This window comes from Pogona vitticeps, chromosome 2 (assembly GCF_051106095.1).
Source record: "Pogona vitticeps strain Pit_001003342236 chromosome 2, PviZW2.1, whole genome shotgun sequence".
Lineage (NCBI taxonomy): Eukaryota > Metazoa > Chordata > Lepidosauria > Squamata > Agamidae > Pogona > Pogona vitticeps.
In genome coordinates this window covers 70,169,596-70,183,314 of record NC_135784.1, presented here as the reverse complement: position 1 = coordinate 70,183,314, position 13,719 = coordinate 70,169,596, and positions in this window count along the sequence as shown.

Sequence of the window (13,719 nt, the reverse complement as noted above, 5' to 3'; positions counted from 1 at the left end):
TACAGATCTCTGTCTCTATCTCACTTCTGTGCTCCCAGTTTTGTTTACTGGGGCGACTGCAGCCATCCAGTCCGTTCCTTCCCCATCCACCTTTCCCCCCCGGAAAACCCCTGCGCCCTTTTGCCGTCTGCAGCGGGGAAGGCGGTTACCGGGGAACAAATCACTGCGCGGGGCTGGATGCAGGCAGACAATCGCTCGTATTTCGTTCGAGAGCTGCTGGAAGGGAAGCGCGGCGAGCTTTGAGTGAGTCGGGATTCCAGGGGACTCTTCCAGGAACTCAGTGGAATATTTGTACCGGCTGTGGACAGACACTTTCATGGTGCAGGGCTATGACAACCGTATTTTGGTACGGAAACCCTTTTTACCGGAACTCTTGTTGGCTTCAGTAGATTTCTCTCTTTCTCCATGACTGTGTGATATTTTTACCTGCCTCAGATATAGTTTCCCTTGTAGGCAGTCATTCCTTGCTCTGTTTGCATCTTACCTGTAACGTGTGTTTATTCCTATGGAAAGTAGCCACCTCTCTTGGGCATTCGCAGCTCCCGTTGCTTTCTATTGGCCGTCGGATGGCTCTCGTTATTTCTAGAGGTCTTTTGCCTTTCCTTTTAGCACAATGACCTGGAGGTCTGTTTTAACTGGGACGCATCTCGAGGCCCAGTTATCTCCCAGTGCACAGCATTTCTATTGCTGGCGCGTAAACTCGCCTTCAAGCGGAAGCGACTTGACAGCACAGAACAAATGGTATAAAATTGAGACTTATTTGCTGCGTATCGATTCCACTCCCCCACCAGTTTGAACCCACGCCGTCCTTGTACTTCACTTTTGGTAAGTCGGAAAAGTAAATGTCATCAATTGTACAGAAGACCACGCTTTAAAGATACGGCCCTTTCCTTCCTAATAGGGAACTTTTGTCTTCCCGAAAACGAACAAGCAAAAAGAAGAATTCGAAAGAGGGGAGACTGGGTGGTCCACAGGATAATTTGTTGTGGTTTGAACGACGGACGTGTGTCCTGTTATATTTATGTGCATTTGGGTTATATATATATGTGTATGTGTATAACTCGAATGCACCCTTGAAGGCAACAAGCCCTTTAAAATTCCGAAGCATAACTTAAAGCCGAAAGCAGCTGTCAGCTCCAGGACTTCTTCTCGGGACCAGGGCCGGAAAATGGTAAGGTGCCGCTGTTTTGAGCATGTACAGAGCGCATTTCGCACCCAGCTGGGGCCGTTCCTCATTTCCCCGCCCGTCACATTCCGAGGAGGATAACCAGGCCTCACGGCTTCAGTCCGAAAGCACGCTGACCTCCCCGAAGTCAACAGCTCCGAGCGTCGGACCTGCCCCTTCGCAAGCCCTGCTTCCCTTCTTAGCTCCTCCGGGCGGGGATTTTACATGGAAGCCTCGCCACCCACCCCCACCCCCCCGGTTGATTCCACCTTCCGCCCGAGGCACGGAGCCCAATTTTGCAAGTGCCCTTTTCCGACCGCAAATCTACCCACCAGCCACCCACAATCCGGAGCGACCTCTTGGAGGTGCCTACCCGCCTGTATTACTGCCATCTGCTGGACCCACCGCCCAGATGAGTCCGATTTGCACAAACGCCGATGGGTTTCCCGCCCGGTACCCGTGAAGCTGACTTCCAAGGCGTGGCCGCGGGACGGCAGAGGCTTCGGCTGGCCTTGGCCGGTGGCCCGTCGGCGGCGGGTTCCCCCTTGCATTGAAACAAAAGAGCGCCTTTGTGGAACAGATCTTTCAATCCCTGCCCGTTAACTTTCTCCAGTTGGAAACAAACGGGCCTTTCTCTCTTTCTGTTTTGTTTTGTTCTCACCCCTCCAGCGAGGGTGGCGAAGCGAGGCGTTCATCCACACACACTCACACATCCCGCAATGGTCGAAGTCCATAAGGGCTCTTAAGAGTGGGGTGAATTTCAAGGGGAAAAAAGAGCAAAAGTTGTTTGTCCAGGGGGACAGTATGCCTGGAAAGAGGGACAAGGGGAGGATGCCTGCCAACCCCGGACTCCTATACAGCTTCCTTATTTTAAAGTATGTAGACAAACATAATGGATCGCGCTGGCACACATTAGGGACACAAATTTCGCGAAGATACCGCCATGAAGCTTCGCCAATTTCCTGAAAAATTCCTGGGGAGACCCTTGACAGAAATGAGAAAGTTGCGGAATCTCTGAAGGTATTTCGCGTCCAAGTTCTGTGTGTTTGTGCGGTTAGCTTTCTTTCTTTCTTTCTTTCTTTCTTTCTTTCTTTCTTTCTTTCTTTCTTTCTTTCTTTCTTTCTTTCTTTCTTTCTTTCTTTCTTTCTTTCTTTCTTTCTTTCTTTCTGTTTCGGTATCAAAATATAGAGTGGCCGAGGAAGCAGGCAATTATCTCTAAGGAAGAAACCCAACCAAAATAGAGGAGAAATCCATTCACTGGGAAGCAAGGAAGAAAGAGGGAGTGGGGTGTTGGGAGAGGCAAATTCTTTTGATTCTTTTCCAGATACTGCAGATCATTGCAACGAGGGCTGTTTCTGATCTTCTCCTTCCCTGATTCTGTTTTATCGCCTAAAAATGAGCGCAGCCTGCCCTTTACTCTGCAACGCATGTCACTGAATTTATGCGACGCTTCCGTCCAACTCAACACCGATACAGTAGGGTGACGTTACATTATATAGGGTTACTCAGGAGGAGGTCCCCTTGTCTCATGAAAAGGCAATGGAGAGTTCGCTGGCAATCCTTTCTCTGTGGGGATGAGAGAAAGACGATTGATTGAGGAAAGCGGACGCCAGCACATCGGAACTGATTCTTCAAGTTGCGCTGTTCTCCGCACTGGAACTTTACCTTAATTCCAAAGTTTGCACCGTCAACATCTTGCCAGGACAGTTTGGGGAGGTTTCTGTTAATTTCCTTGTCTTGCCAGTTTTGCAATGCCCAGCCTGATGAAGAGTCCTCCAAGACTAGGGAGTTTCTGTTTTAGGATATTTTTGTTGTCTAGTGGTAAAGGTCAGTGTGGTGTAGCGGACAGAGTGATGGACCAGGACTCTGGAGAACAGGGTTTGAATCCTTGCTCAGCTATGGAAACTCCCTGGGGGAGTGGAACTGGTAAAACCGCTCCTTAAATATCTCACTTAAGGTCGCTATAAGTCGGTTCCGACTGGACGGCAAAAACACAAAGTAGTAAAGGCATTGGATGCCCACTGTGGTTTGGTGGATGGAGAGAAAGACTAGGACTCAGGAAACATGGGTCTGAATGCCCGCTGGGCCACATATACTCACTAGGGGTGCGGAACCGGCAAAATTATTGGTAAAACATTTAACTTAACCTTGAAAGCCGTATTAGGGTCTCTGTAAGGTGGCTCTGACTTGTCCGGTGGATAACGGCAACAACAGCAAGAGTAAAAGTAATACCCAGCCCTGGTTTTATCTTTCGCAACACGGCTGTGTTTTTGCTTTGAAAGGCAGGAGACAGTTTCCCAACCGCGGAGGGCTTCAGCTCTGCAACGCAACCCAACCACGTTTACTGAAATGAACGCCTCCAACCATGGTCACTACAGACAAAGTCGTGAAAACTGATATTACAATTATAAAAATATATATATAAAGTTCTGGTTATGAATATGATTGCAGAGCAGGCAATTGAGCTTCGCCTAGTAAACCAAGGCGAGGTCAGTTTTGCGTCATCTCGCTCTGTATTTCCGACCGGGAAGGACTGCCAGGAGAACGCAGGAGAACCCAGTCCTGAGCCGACGTTTGTCTTCGTTTCAAGCCCAAGCTTGCCGTTCTAGCCCTGGAGCGAATCCCGCTGACCTAAGGCGGGGGCATCATCACCTTTCAGGGGAGATCTTTTACTTCCCTAAGGAAGAAACCCAACCAAAATAGAGGAGAAACCCATTCACGGGGAAGCAAGGAAGAGAGAGTGGGGTGAGGCGAGAAGCAAATTCGTTACTTATACACACACACCTTAATTTTATGGACCTTCCAGCTTGGGTGCGGGCCAGGGCTCAATCCTGAACTTGGCATTTTTTCAAAATGGACATACTGTACAGAAAAACTACAGTCTTTTAGCTGTTTTTAACTACAGTCGGGCTCTCTAATGTGGTGCGGTGGATGGAGCGAGGAATTGGGACCGGAGAGACCTAGACTGGCCATTGAACCTTGGGGATTCGGGTGTGTGTGTGTGGGGGACAAGCTCCTTTTAGGGTGGCTATAAGTCTGATGCGACTGGAGGACACACAACAGACACAAACAGTAGAACAAGGTCAATGACACATGGGTACCAGTTATAGACACCCTCCAATTATTCCTGAAGAATTAATTATTTCCATTAATTCTTGGCGGAGGAATGAGGGGGGGAAGCTGCACAGCACCCTAAAAGCTTCCAACTTTGTCTGCTTTGGGAAACTAAACAGGATACGACCTGTTTAGAATAGGGAACTCTTCTGCTGTTGTTGTTTAGTCGTTAAGTTGTGTCGGCCTCTTCAGGACCCCATGGACCAGGGGAATGTGGTGGCGCTGCGGGCTAAACCGCAGAAGCCTGTGCTGCAGGGTCAGAAGACCAAGCAGTCGTAAGATCGAATCCACGCGATGGAGTGAGTGCCCCGTCGCTTGTCCCAGCTCCCGCCAACTTAGCGGTTCGAAAGCATGCAAATGTGAGTAGATAAATAGGGACCACCTCGGTGGGAAGGTAACAAAGTTCCGTGTCTAAGTCGCACTGGCCATGTGACCACGGAAGATTGTCTTCAGACAAAACGCTGGCTCTACGGCTTGGATGAGCACCGCCCCCTAGAGTCGAACACGACTGGACAAAAATTGTCAAGGGGAACCTTTACCTTTACCTTCGGGACCCCATGGACCAGGGGAACTCTTACAGAATACCAAATAACCAGAGAGAGCTGGGAAACAGTCCTGCCGGAAATCTGCAAAGCCATTGGAGTCAGAATGGACAGAACTGGGCTCAGTGAGCCAGTGAGCCAGTTCAGGGTACTTCCAGCTTCTTAAGTTGGATATACCTTAAGTTGTGTCTAAATCAGCATGTGCCAAAGAAATGGATGTAGCTCTTAATGAACCAGGCAGGATTTTTACTGGCTGCCTGAAACCCACTTCCACTGAAAAAGTCTATTGTTTGGCAAGGCATTGCTCTTCCAGAGGTAGATCAAGAGGTGCTAGCAAATAATGAATAAAATAAGGCAATACAGCATCAAAGCAACCCACTTCATGGACACCAAAACTCTAGATCACTGGTTCTCAACCTTGGGTAAACCAGGTGTTCTTGGACTGCAACTCCCAGAAAACCTAGCTCCGGGGAATTGCAGTCTAAGTATAGCTGGGTTACCCAATGGTAGGAACCACTGCCCTAGATAATGGCTAAAATCAAGGGAACGTTTTCTGTACACATCTCAGACTCTAAATATGAAACCAGAAGAGACTAGGCTAAACCTTTGGAGAACAAAACCAGTGTACCTGGTGGAATGGATGAATTGCAGAACTTTGAAGCAAAGTAGGAAGTGCAAAGAATAATAAAATAAAATTGAGCTATTTGTATACAAAACAAATGTTCTGGGATTGTGGAGAAATTCAATCAAAGCAGCATTTATGTGCATGCAAATTATGCCCCACCAGGTGTAAAAAAGATGATCTAACAAATGGCTGAGATAGTGCTACTGAAGTAGTCCACTTCTGGTTTTAAAAAAAGTCTAATTATTTCAACATTTTAATTTGTTCTTAATTTCACCTATATTTCATATATGTCTGTAATTTTAAATTGTACAGTGCTCTGCTATGGATAAAGAAAGAAATAACTTAAGTCTTCAAATATCAGCTGGGTAAATTATGTGAAAATGGTCTACTCCCTGGCAAAGAATTAGAGGAGTTAGCAAAGCAGTGTGTGTGCAGTGCTCAGTACTGTACTAGATTTGAAAACTATTCTATTCTGCTTTCTCTACTACATCAAAGTCCTCACAATAAAACTGTGTAACAGACCACTGAGAAACAAAATTGAGGATGAAGCATTTTGAAGACGGGAGCACTCTGTAAACCCTCAAAGGCACTAAATCAAATCCTTCATCCTCCATATCCCCAAACTATACCCTGCTATGAAAACAAATTGAGGGCTATGATTTTGTGAATCCTGCCATGAGTTCATATTGTTTGGGAAAGAGAGGAAGGCATCAGAAGAGTCACAACTATTCTGATGTCAATCGACTTTCGTTTCCTGGTTCAGATGTAAAATGAATGGCCTTAAAAATGCCATTTTGCCCCAATTATGTTAACAAGATGTGAATGTCCATGTGTATTATCCTTCCAGAGAGAAAAGCATAAAAGGAGGTAATGAATGATAAAGGACTGAATCTTTATTGCCAAGCCTGTAAGTAGAAAACAAAGGGCAGAAGAAAATTTATTCAATAATATGTTATTATCTGGGCAGCATTAATTTCCATCAAGTATTACTGTATATTTGAGAATGTTATTGAAATAGTCCAAAATGATAGTGTTAGGAGATGCTTAAAATAGAGACTTGTAACTTTATCTTTGTCTCTTCTCTACCCAAGCAGGATCTCTAAGCCCTACTTACACAAACAATTATAGATTTTTCAATGTCAAAAAAGCAGTTCCTATTTTGACTGCACCCCATGTCTAAAATATAATCTGTAGAGTGTCCCAAACCTTAGAGAAATGCCACCAAGATAAAAAGACACAAAAGTAAACAAAACGGACTGAGGAAGATTAAGATGACTAATACATACTAACAAACTTAAAAACAAAACAAAACAAAACCCTCAGGACTCTTTCACTAACCACATATACAGACTCAGTGCCATTGATGTCCATAGACCAAGAACTGCTGGATAGTTCAGTGATTTAGAGGTTGAGAGTTCAGTTCCCCACTGTGCCTCCTTGACAGGGTCTGGACATAATGTTCCACAGGGTTTCCTCTGGCTCTGCAGTTCTAAGATGATGGTGAACACAACTGGAAATAGCCTGTGATTCACCTTATTAGAATGCTTCATTAAACTTCCACATTTTCTCCTTTCTTCCAGGCCCAAAACATATTTTCCCAAAGGGCCCACAATTTAATTCAGGGTGTTTATGCCCACAGCCTTTTTACATCAATTATATCTCTTCAAATCTATTATCTCCCAAATAATGCACAACTTTAGATGTGCAAATATTTTGACAGATGCAGACAAATGGACTCAAGCAGAATCAGATATTGACAAAGAATAAGGTTGACAGGCACAGTAAAGAAACTACTTGCCCTTCTCCAGGCTCAAAACCTCAAATCTGTTTCGATTAAGCTGGAGACGTTAAAAGTTGCCTGCTCTTTTTGAATTCATGCTATGACTTTGGAACACTAATTTCCATTTCTCTATGTTCTTTTCTGGAGTTGACCACACTCCAGGAGGCAGTAGAAGACAGGAGGGCCTGATGTGCTCTGGTCCATGGGGTCACGAAGAGTCGGACGGGACTTAATGACTAAAGGACAACAAAACCAACACTGCATAAAAGTTCTACCAGTTCAATTCTGCTAAACACTTTAAGGAGTATTGATCTTCAAACTGCTGATAAGCAAGAAATGCCAGCCTTTAAAAAAATAACTCCCACATTTTAAAAGATCTCCCAATGACAGACTTTTTACCTTTGCATTTCTAAGAATCATATCTGCAGGAATTTCAAAATGAGTTACACATCTCATTCTGCCTTCTGACTGTGCAGATCAGTTGAGGGGGACTTGAGCTGATAGCTTACCCTGGAATTCATTCTGCACACTCCTCTACTCTTTAAAGTTGGAAGGACAAAGCACCTGGTTCATATTTGGTAGAGAAATGGGCTAGCCAGTTTGTCTAAAATCTACAGCATGAATCTATTACTTTTATGCTATTTCCTTATGTGAGGGCGAACAATTCTCAATTTTTCCCAAGCATCTTGTTGGTTGTGGTCATCTTAAATGCACACCTATATGTGTGCAAGGCAGACCAATTCTAATGATCCTGTGTTCAGAGCTGGGAATTATTTTGCCTAGGTGTAAACTTCTGAGAGGAAGGCTACCACCAGCACTGGTTGGAAAAACTGAGCACTAGCTGGAACATCCTAAGAGTATATTTCCTGCACTTTGATACTACTGTAACTGCCATGGTCACATACAACAGCATCCTGGGATTTATAGTTTAATGAGGTGCTAAGAAGTCTATGTCAGAGACCTCTAGTGTATACTGTGAGTCATGACAGAGAACTATAACTCCATGACCAAACTATCAATCCCAAGATTCTGCCATTTGGAGTCATAGCAGTAAAATAGGCATAAAACTGGTATAACTGTACAACAGGGATGTACTCTAAGACTGACCCAGGGTGATGAAGGTGGAGTAAGAAGAGGATCACACATTTTCTGGCAGAGCCAGTGGGCACAATCCAGTGATAGGCATCCATCATATCCTACCACTTCTGACAGACTTTGAAACCTCTTTCTTCCTCCAGCTCTTAAAAAAAGTCCATTGCAAGGAAATCTTCCAGAGCAAGTTTTTTGTGCCATAAACTTTGTAGCAGGAGGAAGAGGAGGAGGAGGAGAAGAAAGCCCCAAATTTGCTGGCATTAGATACTGAGGTATACAATTGGATCTCAGCCATCAAACAACCAGAGCCCCTGATGTCTCTAGCATGGGCCACACATGACCACGGAGCAGCCTAACTAATCAGTAATGATGTACAGTTCCCCATTATGGTGGTAGTGAATTTTACCTGTAAATGGGCCCACTAGGGAGGATCAAAAGAGACTGACATTCTAAAGCTTCTTATTCATGTCAGGTAGAAGAGTTGGACTTATTGGGTGAACCTGATTTATTCAGTTAACCCTGATTTTAAATCCTATTAATTCAACAGGGTTGCTCTATTTAGAGCTAACAGTTAGTCTTCTAGAAGTAGTTCTGATTCCATGTACTTGGCATACCAGAAGTCTTTGTGCTCAGTACTTCAAATGGAAAAGTGATTGACATGTATTTAAACAAATGAATAAATGTGCAGAGTTACCTGAGAGAAAGTGTCTCTTGATGAGTTGCTATGTGGGTATCCATTATTTGTTGAATACAGTGTCACTATTTACACATATAGAATCAGAATGACCACTGACAGGAGAGACATGGGAATTGGATTCAGCAATACTCTCCATTTTCATTTCTGTCTCTGAATGTTGCCCATATGCCTGCAAACCTGACCATTTGTGGACAACCTAAAGGGCTCAGGATAACCAGGAGATTCTCAAATGATATTGGAATGAAGTGATGTAACTCACGAGGTAATTTTAAAACACCGTTCTACTTTGAGCCCGCACAATGCAATTCCCTTTCAGCTTTCAATAAATCAACTTAGCAGAAAGCTTCAAAATCCTATTTTGTTAAAATTATCAAATCAAAGTACTTTGCACATACAAAGATTTCATTCTCTTTCCCCATCTGAGCTCTAGCTTGTATCTGGTGAAAAAGGCTTCAGTTACAAATAGTGGGAATCTGTGAATTTTTCCATGGGCCCCTGTGGGCTGGTACAAAATTAAAAAAAAAACAACCACCTTTGAACAAGAAAGCCCTCCATTCTAGGCTACCAACTTTGCACTGGAAGATTTTGGCACAGTCCTCCCTCCCTTTAAAATGTGCAAAGCTGTTTTTTCTGGGCTCCAGCATATAACATTCACAAGGATTCCCTTCTCTGACCTTTTGTTTACAGATCTCACTTTTTCCAATGATATTTTTATTAGTGTGCTTTTGGTAAACATGACCTAGACTGTCTTTCCCTCTCTCTGCTAGACATTCAATCAGATTATATTCACTTTAAAGCTGCACTGAGAAGAATATACAAAATAAGACATGCTTAAAAGTCAGCATGCTATAGCAAATGACAAATTTCAGATACAGATTAAAAACGGGACACTATATTTATTTAGGAAGAAGCAGAGCTCATTCACATTTTTTTTAAACCTTGGTTGCCATAGAATCCTTGTGTCTAAGACGTTATGATAAAGCAATAATACTTTTTTTAAATTATTGTGGTAAATGATGGGATGGTGGAATATGCAGAACCTGTTCTCTGTCTACTGAAAAGGAACCTCACCTCACCCTTATCACCTTCATCCCCATCACCCTCAACTTCACCATCATTGTCACCATCACCACAACCACCATCTCCACCACCAATCTCGCTAATTTTAGGCATCTTTTGTACTCAAAATATTTAACATGCAATGAGTGCAGCTTCTGTCAGGTGGTAGGAATCAGCCCTCCCCGAAAGCCTGAACTTCCTCATTTTCTCCAAAAGCAACAATTTCCAATGAAAGCATTTCACACATTCAGCTGCCAGTCTTCAAGTAAACAGTCTTCAAATGATACACTTGTATTTATGAAATAACACAAGTGCTTTTATTCAACATCTATGATTTAAGGCTAGCGATGTCATCCCATTTCACATTTGCTCGCCAGAAAAAGTGAATGTTGTTGGTTCATAAGATTTACTTCAAATACTTCAAGGCGAAGATGCCAATGTTCTCCTTTGGCTAAGATTTTGACCCACCCTTGTAGAGAATTCAACAGCACAACCTATGGATGACAACCTGGAAGTCTGAAGTCAGTTTGAAGGTATTTGCTCCCACATGCACTTGCATAGGGTTATAGCCTAATGCCCTCTTCTCTTCTTTGGTCCCATCTATCACTGCAGCAGGTATGGGGAGATTTTTCCTCTGGACTCTATCATGTTCTCAAATCTATTACAGAATCTAGTTCATCTCAGAAATGAATATGGAATGAATGGAGCTTCTTGCCCACATTTGAAGGGAAAAGTTTGGTTTTCTGAGCCTCATTCCAAGCACGAGAGGGTGACATCGCAAAGCAAGGATGTATTCCCCCCCCCATAAAATGACATTAGATTTTCATTATTTTCCCTCTTGTGACAAATGCCAGCTTTTGTTATGTGAGGGTGCCTTCTAAAAATCAGTAATTTAAAAAACCTTGTCCTGACAAAAGACATCCTGAAATCAAAAATTAAAAATTAGAAAGATTTCTTTAAAAACATGCACACACTTCGTTCACAATCTCTGCATAAACTTTTAATTGCTCAACATTTTGCCATTTCTGTAAAAGGACATGCCTGTCATTGGAAAATTGAAAATACTTCCAAAGGCCAAATTAGATACAACACGATCTAGATTTCTAACATTTTTTTAAAAGAAAAGTTCACACACAGTACAGGAGAAAAACAAAGTGGATCGGAATGCTAGTGTTGAGAAAATTGAGTTTTTTCTTCCATGCTATCTCCTGAATAAAAATGCTTTCTTGAACCATTTCACAGGAATATGAAGATATCTGTATAACTATAAATATGCTTTTTTCCTACAACATATATCAGCTTTTGGGAGTGGGAAGGTATATAGTTTAAGGGGGGAAAGTGTAGGAGAAAGCATTACCCTTTTCACCCAACATGAGAATCCTAATCCCCTCTGTGAAAAACACTGAGTTAAATCCAGTCCTTAGTCTCAGCTAGAGAAGACCTATGGAATCAATTGGACTTCCACTGTATTCTCCATCTTCCACCTATTCTCCCCCCCCCATCCCATTGCTACAGTAAAGCATGACTCTCTCCGCGTCTATTCTGGCTGGTCTGGGAACAGTGAAATACACTAGAAAAACTTAATTTGGTAATTTTAAAACATATTTTGTCATGCCAAGTTACTGGCTGAAATCCAGTAGTAAATCACAACTGGAGTAGGCCCATTGGATCAATGGAACTTTCATAAGTGTTGACTCAGCAAACCATTAATGATTTGATAGGCCTACTCTAGTTGCAACTTATTACTGAATTTCAGCCATTGCATCCTCTTTTTGCACATTTATTACAAATTTGTCCTCAGGGCCAAACATTTCCTTTGTTAGGATGTTTTCAAAACCTTTTATTATGCTCGATTTTGGGATGAAAACTCAGTACTATATTTACTGTTCCTCATTTTAATTATAATAAGTATTACCCAACCTCTGTGTTGCCATTTCAAATACAAAGACACTTTTTCTGTAACTGAGATATACTGTATATATATTTTAAAAAGTCAAAATGCCATTTCTTTAACAAGTATGCTAATGTTCCATTTTAGCTTGTGGAGAATATTTATCTTTTGAGACAGCAAAATCATTTGCAGAACACTTTAACTGCTAAATAAATATTTTACTGGCAACTTCAGAGGCATCATAAATGCAGTCAATATAAACAAAGCAATGTGGAAACAAGCTTTAAGTTTAAGTGACTGCTGGCTAATTCATTGTGAAAGAAGATTCTGGTTTGCATCAGGCAACATATTAGCATTTGGAAAATCTGATTTCTTCCCACTATAATAAGCAAATATTCAGAGCTTGGATGCAGATCATGCCAGAAAGCAAGGCATTCTATGCTTCCAACCTTTGTGATACAGCTGGAAAGTCCTTAATCGTTGAATGCTACTTATTAAATTCACCTTATTGTCATTATTTTTAAATTGTGCTCACTCCTTATAAAAGGTGATGGATTCAGGGACCTCCATGAAGAAGTAGGTTGTTTTCTTGGCTGTAGGACAAGAATGCCATGTGCTATGGTAGCATAAGCACACCCTTCTCTCCTGTAATTCTTCCAGGTGACTCATTCTTATAAACACACCCACATGTGGTAAAATCGAACCACGTCAAATTCAGCTGGACCCCCCCTTCCTGTCAAAGAACACTTTGTATTTTGTTATATCTTCTGTTCACCACATGAGGGCACATAAATAAGCACAAAGATCCAGAGAAACATTATCTTGTCCTTGGCAAAATTTAACAGTCTATGCTACATATTCAAGCTTCTTTAGTTTCTTTTATCCTTTCATTAGAACCCTGAGATTCATCTACCAGAGCCAGGTGCAAACCATTCACTTTGCATTAACGAGTGAAATGTCTCTTATACTATCCCCTCTGAAGCACTTATTTTTTGAGATGAAATGAGCTTATAGTCCTCCCCCCCCAAAAAGAGAGAGAGAGAGAGAGAGAGAGAGAGAGAGAGAGAGACAGTCCAGCTTATTTCACTATTTACGTCTTCACTGCAGCAACTTTTCCTCCAGGTGGAGTAAACAACACACAGATCTCCTCAGCTGGACATCATAAGTTATTCCAAAAGGGAGGAAAGGTTTCCTGAAATCCAGAAGGCCTGTCATTTTTCCCTATAAAGTTCTGAATACCATACAAAGTTTGTCGCTTTTCCTTTGAAATGTTGTAGCAAAGGAGACTCCAGTGTTACACCAGTCAGTCAAGAATCATTGTCCTAACATTAGAACATCAGAGCAGCCTTACTGAATTTAGACCGTGGGTCTATCTAGTCCCTCCTTGCGTCCCACAGTGGCCAGCTGGGAAGGTTACAATGCAGACATGTACACAATGGCAGCTTTCTGCTTGGGTTCCCTTTTAATTGCTATTGAGAGGACTTATACTGCTTGAAAAAGTGGAGACACTACTATATACAGATTTCACAATTGATAGCCTTGTTCTCCATCAATTGGTTCTATTCCTTTACAGTACAAAGCTGTCCAGGCAGGTGGCCAACATTATACCTTGCATCAGTGAGTTCTGACAATATATGAAGAAACACTTCCTTCTATCTGTCCTGAACCTTGTTTCATTCAGTTTCTATGAACCCAGGTCCCAGTGGCATGAGTAAGGATAACCCTTCAGTCTATGTCCTCTTCTAATTCTCCTC